General features: G+C 44.8%; 2 protein-coding genes across 3 annotated transcripts in view; one reads left to right on the plus strand and one right to left on the minus strand.

Moving 5' to 3' along the window:
• Positions 1 to 9575, minus strand: part of SLC26A5 (solute carrier family 26 member 5) — a 42342-nt gene extending 32767 nt beyond the window's left edge. Inside the window, exon 1 of one of the 2 annotated variants that reach the window (XM_032774521.2) lies at positions 9411 to 9485. The gene's annotated coding sequence lies outside the window, so the exon portion shown is untranslated. Of the gene's footprint in view, positions 1 to 9410 lie in introns of both variants that reach the window. The other variant, XM_075064550.1, reaches the window with a different exon arrangement.
• The window catches only part of PMPCB (peptidase, mitochondrial processing subunit beta), a 267948-nt gene that overhangs the window by 105375 nt on the left and 147768 nt on the right, over positions 1 to 14805 (plus strand). The gene's annotated exons all lie outside the window — the stretch shown is intronic.

The raw sequence follows: 14805 nt of genomic DNA on the forward strand, positions 1-14805 counted from the left end.
CATGGAGCAGACCGCAGCTGGGGACGGGGTAAGTTAAAAAAAAAATTAAAAAGGTGCCTAAGGTGCGGGGCCCTCTTAGGCGTGGGGTCCGATTGCCTGGCAGCACGGGTTGTTGGAACAGGAAGCGGAATGAGCCGCACCCTTCCGTCCCCTTCCCACAACCCACAGCGACAAAATGGGAGGAGGTGCTCTGTGGGATAGCTGCTCACAATGCACCACTCAACAGCGCTGCAACTGGTGCAAGTGTGGACACACTGCAGCGCTGGTCGTACACAGCTGTATGAACACAGCTGTAACTACCAGCGCTGCAAAACTGCCAGTGTAGCCACAGCCTAAGAAGCAAGTACACTGACAATGAGAGGACATGGAACAAATCTGTTATATTCCAGCCTAAAATGTTCAAATGTGGATACAGAATCTCATTTAGTGTATAATCCAAAGCCCGCTAGAGTCAGTGGAAAGGTACCCACTGACTTCAGTGAATTTTGGATCAAGTTCTTGGTCCCCAATATAGAAAAGTATTTAAGCACATGCTTATCTTCAAACATAAAAGAGTAGTCCCACTGAAGTTAATGAATCTAATCATCACATGCTTAAAGTTAAATTGTGCTTAAATGTTTTGCTGGATCAGGGCATAAATGCATAGACATTAAACAATTTATCAGCCAGCCACACACACAAAGTTAAAAAGGATCTGATTCACTGAATACATGTTCTAACAGGATTTAACTATCCAGCATACACAAGCTCCATGGTTGTCTCCAGAGTTAACCGTTTTGAATGCTAAACAGTGCTTAACGTAATGGGGAGTGGAGTCCCTTAAACCAGTGGTTCTCAACCTTTCCTGACTACTGTACCTCTGCTTTGTCTTGTGTACTCCAAGTTTCACCTCACTTAAAAACTACTTTCTTACAAAATTGGATAAAAATATACAAAAGTGTCAGTACACAATTCCTGAAAAATTGCTTACTTTCTCATTTTTAACCATACAATTATAAAATAATTCAACTGGAATATAAATATTGCACAGACATTAGTGTGCAGTATATAGAGCAGTACAAGCAAGTAATTGTATGAAATTGTAGTGTGCACTGACTTCACTAGTGCTTTTTATGTAAGCTGTTGTAAAACTAGGCAAATATCTAGATGAGTTGATGTTTGGGGGAGGGAAATCATCTTTGGGATTTTGTGGGTTCATACCATACACAATGAAAGGCTGCTCTCAGATAACCTGTGCTTAACAACAAAGACTGAATTACTGAGCAATAAGAGTACCAGCAGGATTTCTTATCAGCCAGATAAGCTGGGGTAATTGACAGGCTACATGCAGGAGATTTAAGAGGTAGTGCTTCTTTATCTGACTGATAAAGGCCTGGTCTGGATGCTGCTATTAACCTGAAGGTGTCAAAAAAAGTGGGACTCATGCCACATTAACACCGTGTGATAAGAATGTTCTAAGGCTACTGCGTACCTTAAAGCGGCTTGGCTGTGCGACTACAGCTGCAGAGTTGTAAGGCACGCTGTGTAGCCGCTCTTTATTGCCAGGAGACAGTTCTCCTGGTGACAAAATAAAACCACCTCAAACGATGGGTGGTAGCTTCATCACCGAAGTGTGGCTCCTGCCTTCAGCTTCAAAACTTTTGCCATTCAGGGGGGTATTTTTTCATACCTTTGAGCTACAATAGTTTTAATGACGAAAGTGCCAGTGTAGACAAAGCTGAAGTCAGTGACTCTCAACCATTCCAGACTACTGTACCCCTTTCAGGAGTCTGATTTGTCTTGTGTACCTCCAAGTTTCACCTCACTTAAACTACTTGCTTACAAAATCAGACATAAAAATACAAAAGGGTCACAGCACAGCATTACGGAAACATTGGTTATTTATTTTTACCATATAATTATAAAATAAAATCAATCTGAATATATTGTACTTGCATTTCAATGTATATAGAGCAGTATAAACAAGTCATTGTATAAAATCCTAGTTGGTACTGACTTTCCTAGTGCTTTTTTATGTAGCGTGTTATAGGGTTGATGCATCTCTTGGAAGACTTCTGCATACCACCCTGGGTATGTGCTAAGTGCTCCATGTTTCACATTTCAGATGCTTCACCAGGAAGCTTCAAACAATCTACATTGGCTTCTGGAATCTGGATTACAGACCAAATCCTGGTCTGGTTGAAGTCCGTGAGAAGACTCCCATTGATTTCACAGGATCTGGATTGGCGCTTGGGTGAATGTTTTTAACTATATGGATATATTGGCTGGACACGAGTGGTGAAGCAGCTCATCCCTCTTAGCCAAAACACAGCACACAATGAAGAGTAACAGAGGCAGAAGTGTGAAATTATGTAGATTTCAGATATGAAATAGGTACTTAAAAAAAAAGTAGTCTCACAATAGGACAGTTTTGTTTCTTTAAACTGCACATTCTGTCACCATCCAGTGGCACTGCTGGATTAGCCAATCTAAGAGCAGATCCCCAACAAGTCTTCACACACCTTTTGACTGTGTTAAACACAGCAACCATATTAATTCTACCAACACAATACACCTTCTTATCTCCAAACATAACCTTACAATACAGGTAGGTTTAATATTTTACACTAAATATACAGGAATGCTTTTTTGTTGGACAAATCCAAGTTAAACTCAGACTGCCACCCTTTGAAGTGTTACCTTTTAGTTTATAGGGGTGAAGGTCAAAGCTATGGACTAGAGGAAACATGCTGTAGCTCAAGACAACACATGCCCGATGCATCCACATTTCAAACCATTCATGGTTAACAGAAGATTGCAAAGGCTATAAATCCCACATCTATTTAGGAAACAAAGTTATTTAAAGAAATACCTTAACTCTTACTATTTACTCTTTTTTCAACCCCCTTCTCTTCTCAGGCCTGATTCTCCTTTGCCCTACCCGTGCAGTTATCACACAGGTACACGGTGGCTGTAAAATGCTAAAAATCAGGATGGTAATGTTTTACACCAGTGCAAAAAGGGTGTAAGTGCTCAGACAAGGTGCTGGTCACAGAGAATCAGGTCCCTTGCATTCTTCAGGGTTCTCTCCGTGGTCCCCTCCTTAACTCTCTCTGCACTTTAACCTGGGTCAGATTCACTTCCCAAATGGCTTCATTTACTCTCTGCAGATGACTCTCAAACCTACCTCTAACCACCTCACATCTCATCCTGGATGTCCTGCATCCCACTACAATACAGCAAAGCAAAAAGTCTTTCCTGTCTCCCATGCTTAGAGTCATGTTTAGCTCCTTTCCCCAATTCCACATTTTAAGAACCAGTTGGTTCCTCCTTGGTTTCAAAAATCCATTCGTTCACTTACAGCCCCCCAACTAAAGCACCCAGCGACACCTTTATCTCCCCCATGTGCCTCTCTTCCACATGCACCAGTTCATCCAAAAAGTCACTTTCCTCACACGCTGCCTGGATCATATCACTCCCTCCTTTGAAACCATTTGTGATTTCTTAACCTCCCTATATAGTTCAAGGTTCTCACCCTCATCTTTAACGCTCTGCATAAATATGCTCCTGAGTACAGCGCTGCCCTCTTTTCATCCTACTCCCCTCACTCATTCCCTCTGTTCCACCCAAGTCTCCTGACTAAACACGGGTTCTTTCCCTCCCACTATCTCCTCTGTACATTCTACTATGTTGCTCCCTCTTGCCAGAAACCTCTCTCCTTCCAGCTATCAACCAGCAGCCTCTCTTCATGCCAGTCTAACACACACACACACCTTCTGCACTGCCTGCCCATGTCAAATCCACCAATGAGTGACCAGGGCTAGGAGGTGTGAAAAAGGTGGTGGTGATGTCTATCACTCCCACATCTGCCATCCCGCTGCCCAGCAATTACTTCTGCCCTAAGCAACAACAATCTTCTGAACTCTCTCCAAGCTGTCCCCATGTTTCTTAAAGTGCGCTACCCAAAACTGGATACAATATTCAAGCTGAAGCCTCACCAGTGCCGACTAGAGTGGAACAATGAACTTGGCGGATGAGTTCTGTAATGAACCAATGGGATCTGACCATGCAGAACTATTGCGAGGGCCCTGAATTTCAACTCAGCCCTTACTTAGGTAAAACTCCCACTGAAAGGAACAAATCTTGAGGTCCTTACAGGGTCCCATGTGTTTGTATTTCCTCTCTGAGGTCCAGACTGTGATACTACTCAGACTATCAGCCTACTCTACAAGAAGTCCCACTGGAGTAATGACACTACCTGTGGTATAAGCTGCCCTTACTCAGACTAAGTAAGGGTATCATAATTTGATTATGTGAGCGATGCCCTAATTGTTTTGCTACATGTGGTGCTGTACATTTGTATTGTACATCAACTGAAACTGCATGAAGAAAACATGCAAGAAAATCCCTGAGTGATTCAACATAAAATTCATGGACATACAGGATCCATCTCTCTATAAAATTTTTAACCTATGATCTCTTGGACAAGGGACAATAGCGATATTTACCTCAGAAAATACAACCACCTTTGATCTTTCTGTAGCCACTGCACTTTACTGCTTTTTAAAATAGCCTAGATCATATAGTTGACGATTGATGTTTCATACCTCATTTCCCACGTCAAAAATTAAAATATTTTAGCTTCTAAAGATTTGCTCCATGGCACCAAATTCATTAGCCCTTTAATACGCTATGTTGCATTCAATAGTTGCTGTTTGTTTCTCCATGACAACCTATTATAGGTCACTAATACCCATTTTTGGAACATGTGATACTTATGCCACGTTGATAAGACAGTTCAAATCATGACTCACTTTAAACAGCAAACCACCCCAGGCCCTCCCCCACAAAGTTCAGGTAAGAGAGGGCTCTTGTTTCCAGCATAATTGACCCTATCACAGTGAAAACAGAGGGAGATTTAATCGTTTGGGCATTTGTATTCCTCTCTTTTGCAGCTCTGGTGACTCTGGGCCTGATCTTGCCACCCTTACTTCGTCACTGCCTTCTCTTTAAACTCAGCAACAGCTTTGCCTCATGCAATAGGAGTAAAACAGTTAAAAATGTTCAATCAAATCTCATGATATTCAGGTGGGGGAAATTAGGGTCATAGTTTGATTTATGTCCACTTCATCATGCTGAAGTGGGTTGGTCAGGATTTGGCAGATGCATGAAACTATGGGCCAAGTTCATCTCTCCAGAGACAACAATCCCTGGGTTGATTGCATCAGTGGCCCAAACCCAAGGCCACTGATGCAATCATTCTGAAGTCAGACCCTTTGTCACTGACTAGGAAGAAGTGAACATAAATTTAGGTCTCACACCCCATAAACAAACCCAAAATGCTTTTCCACAGTCCACCATGTGACATACAGACAAGTGAATTTACAATTTAAAGGGGCTGGAGTTTAGACGTTTTAGCTCAGAATAGCCAGCCCTAGTATCTTTTATGCATTTTTTGCAAGGAGAGTGGAAAAACAACCACGTGTACGACTGTGTGTCTGAGATTTTGTTTTAACAGGCTCTGACGTTAAGGACTATTATCAAGGAAAGTGCGACAAAAGAGACAGACATCAGTCTTCTTATGCATTGTGGGTGGATAAAAAAAGAGTCACAGCTGGACTTCCTAAGATCATCCTTTATTCTTGTGTCCATTACAGCATTTATTTAATCAATCAACATAACAAGTGAGTGGGTCAGATGAGGTGCTCTCATCTCATGGTAAAACCTGACAGCAGGGAAAATCTCTCCAAGGATTCCTTAGCATCATTTCTCCCTAATTGTTCTATTGGGGAGGTGGGTTTTCCCATGCAGCAGAACAGGCTGCATAGTTTGCCCCAAACCTCAGGTGTGGGGGATCCCTGAGAGACTCATTTCTGGCCTAGCTGATGAAAACTTTATTCTATGGAAGATTCTTTCTGGGAGAAGTAGTAGCAACTACTTCTATTGTGTGTGAACTGATTTTATTATTTATCCAACGGAGCCTCTCTCCCTCTTCAAAACCATTCAACCCTCCAGTCAGGGAAATAATCTACATTTACACTGAAAACAAAAGACAAGCAAGGGCTGAATATTGCCCATGTTAATTTATTTTTTTTACACTTCTAAAGTAGATTTTTGTGCAATACACCTTGGACTAAATTCCAATTGTCCTACTCATATGAGTAATATCAACTTCAGTGACTCCATGAGCAGGATTTGGTCTATGACAGGTTCTGCCTTCCTTCATGCACTTGCTATTTATCTACGATTATGTTATCAAACTGATAGAGACTTCCCGTCTCCTGTTTGCTCAGGAATGGACGCTGGTGTGTTCCTCATTTGGGAGAATCATCCAATGGAAATCAGCTTCCTCAATAATGCACTGTCAAGGTTACACAAGGAGGGAGTGAGTTCAAAGTAAAACAGTTTGCATTCATTTCTCTAGAAGTAGTGAAGATTCCTGCTTAATGGAACTAAGCAGCAGACTTGAAGTTCCCCAGGTAAGGCAACGAAGCTGATGTAAAATGTATTTAATTAGAGACTCACATTCAGGGTTTGGCATTTCCCCTCTTACAGCTGATGACATCACTAAGAAGGAAAGCAATGCAAGGGTTGACACTCCTGAACTAGCTGTAAGTGTCACCTTAAGCGTCAGCTGTTGCAGGATAAAAAACGTTGGCCAGAAGTAACTCTCAGGCCTTGCAAAAATGAAACCATAACTGAGCAACAGTACAACTACACCAGAGGATGCTGCGAGTAGACAACACCGAGGGGTTGCTTTGGATTTCCACCAGTTATTGGTTTAAACTGAAACCCAGAAACCCTAGACATATGCAAGGGTAAGACAGATTGCTGAAGTAACTGGCGGATTTCCTAACAGTCAACTCTTGTTTCAATTTCATTACAGTTTTTTAAATGTAACACTGGAGAGTAGGAGTCTCAGAGCCACTTAGACATTTTTGAAAGTTCCAGTCTTTAATATCACCAGTTACAACAAAAGCAAGGCAGCACATAAACCAATATATAAGCATAGCTAATGTTTGTGTAAGCTATGCCCAAATAGTTTTACACTTCCCAATTTAAATGGTCAAGTCCATGTATACAGTACACCTTCCCAAAGTATGCTAGAAACAATGAGTGTGTCAGCTGGGGTCTGGACAATTAAAAGGCATGATCCTGAAAGATAGTGAGCACCCTTCTTGCAGGACATGTTGTTGCCCCTTGCAGAATCTGATAGTCTAACTTCTGAGGTCTGACAACTTTGAGTTCCGGGCACATCAGCATTTAAGGGGAATTAGTAGCACCATCTAGTTGTGCAACACACATTCTCAAAAAATGTACAGCTTTCCAAATTAGCTCCTTTGGAAAAGGAAGTGTAGCCTAGCAATTAGAGCCCAAGACTGGGAAGTAGTAGAGCTGTTTCTACCTCTCTCAAGGATCACCTTTACTGCAAAGTTAACTCAGGTTATAACTCGAATGTTGTCCTTGACTCTACTCCTGTCCACACACAAAAATGGTTAACTTGAATGAAGTGGTGCTTTTAACCTGAGCTGGCTGGCCCGAGAGGGGATATAAGCTACAGCTCAAGCAGGCACAACCTGTTTGCTATGACATTCTGCAGCGTGGACTCAAACTATCTTCATTTGAGTACTGGTAGTCCTCCAATGCCTTCCCACAGTTCCCAGAAAGAACCAGGCAAGTTCTCCCACAATACACCAAGAAAGAATTCATAGTGTGGCTCAGCTTATTGCAGTGCTAAGAATGGCCGGATATGTCCCCAGAAGTCCTAGCACTACAGACAAGCAAGTGTTATTTTAGCATGGCTGCTCTCACACAGGTTAGGCTAACTCAAACGAAGAGAACTTGAGCTAACTGCAGCAAAGACATACCCTCACTGACTTGCTGCGTGAAGCTGGGCAAGTGATTGCCTTACTTTCTCATTTGTAAAACGGGGTTAGTAATACAGCAGAAATTTACTTAGCCAAATCCCACTGTTCACTTAAAACAGAACCCTGTTCCCTAGGGATTTCAGATAAGCAAGCCTTAGATACATTTATAGGAGACTATATTTGTACACACAAGTATTTAAAGGGATCTTCTAACAATTTTTTCTCCCTCTTGTTGAAAACACTTCCAAAAATCAAGTGTCTGAAATGAAACTCCCTTCTTAAGAAAGCCAGCCAGCTTTCCCAGCGCAAGCTAGTTCACTCTAAATGTGATGAAGGAAAGCATCAGTGCACACAGGTGTGAATGCCTTTACATAGTGGGTGTGAAGAGTTATGATCAGAAGCCCTGCTGAGTCAGAGCTATATTATAGCAGACGTGACCAGGAAAATGTTTCCCTCACCAGTAGATTAAATGAATGTCCATATCAAGGCCTGCTGCAATGGCTCATTTGACTACCTAGAGCAGTGGTAGGCAACCTATGGCATGGGTGCCGAAGGCGGCACATGAGCTGATTTTCAGTGGCACTCACACTGTCTGGGTCCTGGCCACTAGTCCGGGGCGCTCTGCATTTTAATTTAATTTTAAAGGAAGCTTCTTAAACATTTTAAAAACCTTATTTACTTTACATACAACAATAGGTTAGTTATATATTATAGACTTCTAGAAAGAGACCTTTTAAAAACGTTAAAATGTATCACTGGCATGCAAAACCTTAAATTAGAGTGAATAAATGAAGACTCAGCACACCACTTCTGAAAGGTTTCCAACTCCTGACCTAGAGGTTTTATATGTTCCTCCAAGCCTGGCATAGCCAGGGTCATAATGTACCAACGCACTGTTGTGAAACTTGACTGGTGAAAGTTTTTAAAAAGAGACTGAGATTCCTGGCTGGAAGTCACTTCTGAAGGGCAGAGTACTGGTATGAGTGCTCCCCAGGTTCCTCCCTTCAGCGCAGAAATATTGTATGCTTGCAACGTGTAAAGTCACCAGAGCCCATTGCCAGGAAATGACTGATCCTATGTCACACCACTCCTCCGGCTTCCCCTTTCACACGCACCCAGTCCCTACCAGGGGGCTGTTTGAAGCACAGCGATGGTTCGATGGTGTGTGAACAGCTAGCGGGATGCACACACCGGCCCGCTCAGGCACCGGCGGGCAGCAGGCACAGCCCGGGCCCAGGTCCGATCACACCCCCGGGAGCCTAGCAGCGATAGCCGGGCAGGGAGCTGAGCCTGGAGGGCGGCGATCCGTTAGGACAGAGCGGCGAGCGGCGCAGCATGGCCGCAGGAGCCCTCACCTGCGCCCCCGCTGCCCCTGAAGCCGGGTCACTTGCAGCAGCCCCGGAGTCCCCCCCCCCCGGAGGCACCTCGCTGCCGCAGGGCGCAGCTCCCCGCTAGCTGGCCAGGCAGCGGAACCCCGGGGACGCGAGCCCCCTCCCGGCAGCAAAGCCCCGGACCCGCTGGCCGCCCCGCTCAGTGAGCCGAGACCGACCGGGCTGCACTCACCTCCCGCCGCCTTCCCCAGCCAGGCTCTGCTTCCAATGCCGGCGCCGTGACAGCGTCACCCCGCCCCCAGCCCGCGCAGGCTGCGCCCTCCCCTGGGCGCCGGTAGCACCCGACCGGCGCTGCCCCTAGCAGCGCACACACCGCCCGACGAACGCGGTCCCGAGCGTGGCTGGGAGTCGTAGTCCCCCTTCCCATTGGCCCCCGGTTCCCCCTGCACCAATGAGCTGCTGCCGGCCCCGGCACGTGCGGGCTGGCACGTTCCAGGTGAGAGCGGGGGCTGCCCACCAGCAGCGAGATGTCTTCGGGGGATGCCCGCGCCGCGCCGCGCCTCCTGCCGGCCCCACAGAGTGCGTGCGGCCGCGGGCTCTGCGAATGGCCGAGTGGGGGCCCCCAGCCGGGCAAAGCGGCGCACTGCAGCCTTGTGAGGCTGGAACAGGGCGAGTCACAGCTTGGGAGACGCCTGACAGAAGTCACCACTGAGCAGGGCCGGCTCCAGGCCCCAGCGCACCAACCGCGTGCTTGGGGCGGCATGCCGTGGGGGGCGCTCAACCGGTTGCCGGGAGGGCAGCAGGCAGCTCCGGGGGACCTCCCGCAGGCGTCCCTGCGAAGCGTCCGCTGGTCCTGCGGCTCCGGTGGAGCATCTGCAGGGATGCCAGCGGGAGGTCCACCGGAGCCGTGGGACCGGCGAGCGGCAGAGCACCTCCCCTCCCCCATGGTGTGCGGATGTGCCTGGGGCGGCGAAATGGCTATGTTGCCGGCACAAAGTGCCCAAGGGGGGCAACAGCGGGGGGGGGGTCCGTCGCCTGGTGTGCACCACACCAATGAACACACCAGGGGTGGAGAAGCAAAACACAAGTTTATTTGAGCTCAAATAAGGTGCGAGGGAGAATGCAATCTCAAATCCTGCACACCTAAAACAAGCAGTCTGTTCCTTTATATCCATGAGAACTTTTCTCGCTGACTAGCAAGCCCCCGTTTCCCCTCCCTCTTCTGTCTGGCTGCAACATTCTTTTCTCACACACTTCTTTCTCTGTTTTCCCCCTTCCTCCCCCCTTGTAGAGTTACATTGAACAGTTGATTAAAGCTGGCGTGAATTACGACCTTGTCTATGTAAACCATTATCTCCTCTCCCTTGACCAAAAGTATGCAGGCTTCATTATTTTTGCTCCATACCAGTTTGAGCAGCCTTATAACTGATAAGACTCCGGACACCTGGCCTTTTGTTTATTTATTGGCCTGCTGGGTCATTTAGAGTTTAACATGGACGGACTCTTGCTCATGAGAGGCCTAAGGGAAAACTCCATATTCTTATAGCCTTTACCTTTTAAAATTACTTAGAATAATGCTTAGTGACACTTAGTGGCCTCAACAATTCCCTCCTTTGAGAATACTCAACAACAAACAATCTTTGGCTGAGTGTTCTCACATTTTAGAACAATATGCGATTAAGCTCAGAGCTGGACGTCTTACAGCAGCAGCAAGAAAGAGTAACATAACAAACACACCAAGTGAGCAGGAGGCGAACAATGCTCCCCTAGTTCCTCAGTTGGAGCCAGCTCCGAGGGAATCAGAAATAATGGTTCTCTTTCCTGGCGTCCACTGTTTAAAGCCTGTTGGCCAACAGGAGTGTTGTTAATGTCCTGTGATTTTGGGACATAAGTACAGCATTTATTCAATAGGGCACACCATCGCCTGGGAAGCACACTTCCACCAGGAGTGTCCATTATGTCTTCATGATCACAGATAGATGGTATTCCTGATGCGTCTGTAAGGCCGGGCAGTCTGTACCAAGATTACTCTGAATGCCATCAGCTGGTCTCAGGAAATCCTGATTCTACACATATCTAGATCCCATGCAATACTTCCCAGCCTCAGTGATATTTAATACCATTCTGGAGACTACTATAATACCTGTATTTAGTATTCTCAGGTACTTTCAAAAGGCTATCAACTTAATGCATAGGAAAGTGTCCCATAATCCATATTAGTCTCTCATGAAACAGGGCACAGCTGTAGAGTAAACCCAAAGTACAATTAATATTACATTCCAAGCATGGATCCCAAATGTCCTCTCCATGGTATATTCTTTTTTTCACCAGTTTAATGTTCTTTTCTGTCAGGATTCCTGGACTTTGGCAATTTCAGTGGAGTGAGTGTTCCTTTCTCTTTCCGAAACAGTCGTGGTGCAACATCCCAGGAGAGTGTTACTAGTACATCACCCTGTAATGTTTGTTTTTCTAGAAAAATGCAAAGGCACAGTAGATCTCAAAGGACAAGGAGAGTTACTAGTACTTCACTTGGTACTTTCCCCTGCTGTCCAGAAGCCAGAAGGAGAAATAGGCTAGTCATCAGCAGAATTTTCCCGAGGTGAGGGTCTTTTGCAGTAAGACTGTGATCCAGCAGCATCTTTGCACTTCACAGCGTGTTGGTAGTCAGCAGGACTTGGGCCTTTCCAGCATGGAGCCAAAGCATGCTTTGTCGTTGGTGGACTTTACATCAATCCAGTTTTCTGTTCCAAGGTAGGCAGGGCTCCGTCTCTTCGGGTAGCTTCTACTGTGAGAAAAGAAACCTAATACATTTCAGTGCCTGGCAGTGTTTGCAGATCTCTAGCGCGGGCAAATTAAGCCCCCTCCTTTCTTGATTGTCAACCAGTCTTGATGAGCGTGTCCTATCTATACCGAACTTGCTATTTTTCTTTCCAGTTACTTATTCTGTTCTTGTTTTTCTTGGCTTTTTTACCTACAAAGCAACTTTCACTTTTATTATACACCTTTTTTTCCCAAACACCACTAAACTTGTATATACATACATAGTCTATTATTTAATATCCGACACATACCTTTACTAAATAACTTGTTACGAACTTTGGAGCACAAGCTAGAACAGCACCCACAAGGAGTTCATTCATTCAACCTCCATCCATAGCTTTCCACTCCAGCCCCTGGCTGAAATCTGAGGGCCAGAAAGATCCATGTACAAAATGGGGATGGTTAATTTTCATGTCCTTGCTTTCAAAGACTGTTGGTATGCAAATTTTTAACAACAATTTTGCAATAACAACTGGCAATGAGTTTTTTCTTACTTAAGGAAATGTATTAGCTGATATATTACTTTTCCTGGTTTATTCAAACACTTGATATTCAGTTGAATAAACGGATCTCCAATACCTCTCTCCTGATCAAACCAGACCATTTCAACACTCAACACTCTAAACAGCATTCCGCCACAAACAAACACAAAGAAAAGAACCCCACAAATAATGCCATTGTGCAGTAAATGAGATGGTAGTGAGCGTTCAGTGCTGGCATCAGTTTCTTGTTATCGAAGACAAAAACAGAGGGCTACCCTTTGGGCGCGCAATCTTGCTAATGTATAACAAATACCTTGTGTGATTCAGGCAAAGAGACGAAATCCCCATTTTATTTGTTTAGTAGCGCAGCCCAGGTTTCAGGGTCTCTACCGTATCATTAAATAAGTGCATTTACAGAGCTGTTTCTGGCTTGCTCTTGAATCCAAAGTTATTCTCACAGGATAAAGATTCTTACTTAATAGCATGATAATTTACCAGAATTTATTTAAAACATTTCAAAGACACAAGAACTTTCCTCTTAGCATTTTACAGGATTCCAACTACTGGTCTACCGTCAGCAGCTCACAGGTTAACTTCCTCTCCCTTAAGATCTTGCTTATCTCCAACACCTACTTCAGTCAACTCAAATCACCGTTCCAAGTAAATCCTGGCTATCTGAAAGTCCCCTGCTGTACACTTACTGACTCCTCTTTCACTAACCTTAAATATTTTCCTACTCGGTTTTCCACAATCTCTCTGTCTTGTAGCTAACTGCCTGCTGTGGCCACTCGCTTTTCTTGCTGAACCGTTCACTTCCAGGGGCCAACACTTGTTCCAATACAGTTAGCTAGTGAGGGTGGGCCTTCTTAACAGCCCCACCCCTCTCCTGACTCTTCCCTTAAACATTCTTTACTCAAATGACTGCCAGTCTTCCTCGTGGAGGCATGTTGCTACTGACATAAAACACATGGCCCATGGGCAAAGACATTTAGTTTAACATATTAATCCAAATCCCCGTTAGACGGGGTTTACCAGAGACCTCATCTCATATTGTCTGCTGAACTTAAAAGAAGAGATACACAGAACTAGATGGAACTCTACAGTTCAAGCAGGCTTTCCCACTCTAGTTGATCCACTACAGGGGAGGGACGAAGATACTTTCAATTCGACCTCAGAAGCTCCCACTCATGGCTTCCCACTCTGAGGAATTTTACGAACGAGGAGTTCAAGTTCCGGCTCACAGTCCAACGCTACAAGAACCAAGAGCAAAACAACACACTAACCGGTATAATACAGAACAAACCAACCAGATAGGCGTTGTCCTTATCTCTATAGGGACTACTTTTACTATGCATTCTCAACATATGACAACCAACAGTACAGGAACAGCAGCATAAATATTAACAAGGGGTAAAACAAATAGAGAGTGTAATCGCAGGGCTCCCCCCTTCTAATTGCTCAGCCAAACGTGACGAATTTTCGTTACAATGTCCTCATGTCAAATGATCAGGCTGAAGCTACGGATCATTGGGGGAGTAAGAAAACAACACCAATATAACATGAAGCTTTAAAGCCCTCACTTTAATAAAACAAGAACAACAACGGAGTTGTCGGAACGCTCGCCACCACTCGAAATTTATGCCCCAAGCCCTAAGGCCCTTCATATACACAGACACGATAGATCCAGATGACACTTGCATGTGTAATAATGTGATGCAAGAAGGGTAGAGGTGGACAGGAGATTATCAGTATACTACAGACTATGTCCAGAAATTTCCAACAGGCTTCACTCTGGCGGGTTTTTTTACACTTGGAATCGCCTGCGGTGTTTTCTTCAGAGAATTCCATCCAAGCGTCAGACTGCTGATGGCTTCCTTTTGTCCCAAACCCACCGCTCCGGGGTCACAATAGGCCCACTGTTGGATCTTAACTCGGACGTTAAGTGTTGCAAGTAATCTCATTCGTAACTTGCTATTGCTTGTCGCCTTGTATTTCCCTTTTCCCAACATGTCCACGCCTGGCCTGAACTGCATTTTCTTTGCTACTTAAGCAGATAGTCTGCGCGAGTGCGACTCTAAACCTTCGTATATGACAGAGCAACTTTTATATCTGGGCAAGCTGAAATTTCAATATTAATCCCGTATCCTTTCCTAATACGAACAAATTGCTCACAATCAGTCAGCAGGCTGTTGTTATAGGCTGATTAAACGCTCTCTTAGACTGTAATGAGCTTATCTAGCTGAAATTAACCTTCTAGTGGGCATTGTTTAGATGGACATTTTGCACGCGTGTAAATATCCAATTACTTAATCCTTCAGTTGTGAA

This window comes from Chelonoidis abingdonii, chromosome 1 (assembly GCF_003597395.2).
Source record: "Chelonoidis abingdonii isolate Lonesome George chromosome 1, CheloAbing_2.0, whole genome shotgun sequence".
In the NCBI taxonomy this organism is placed as follows: domain Eukaryota; kingdom Metazoa; phylum Chordata; order Testudines; family Testudinidae; genus Chelonoidis; species Chelonoidis abingdonii.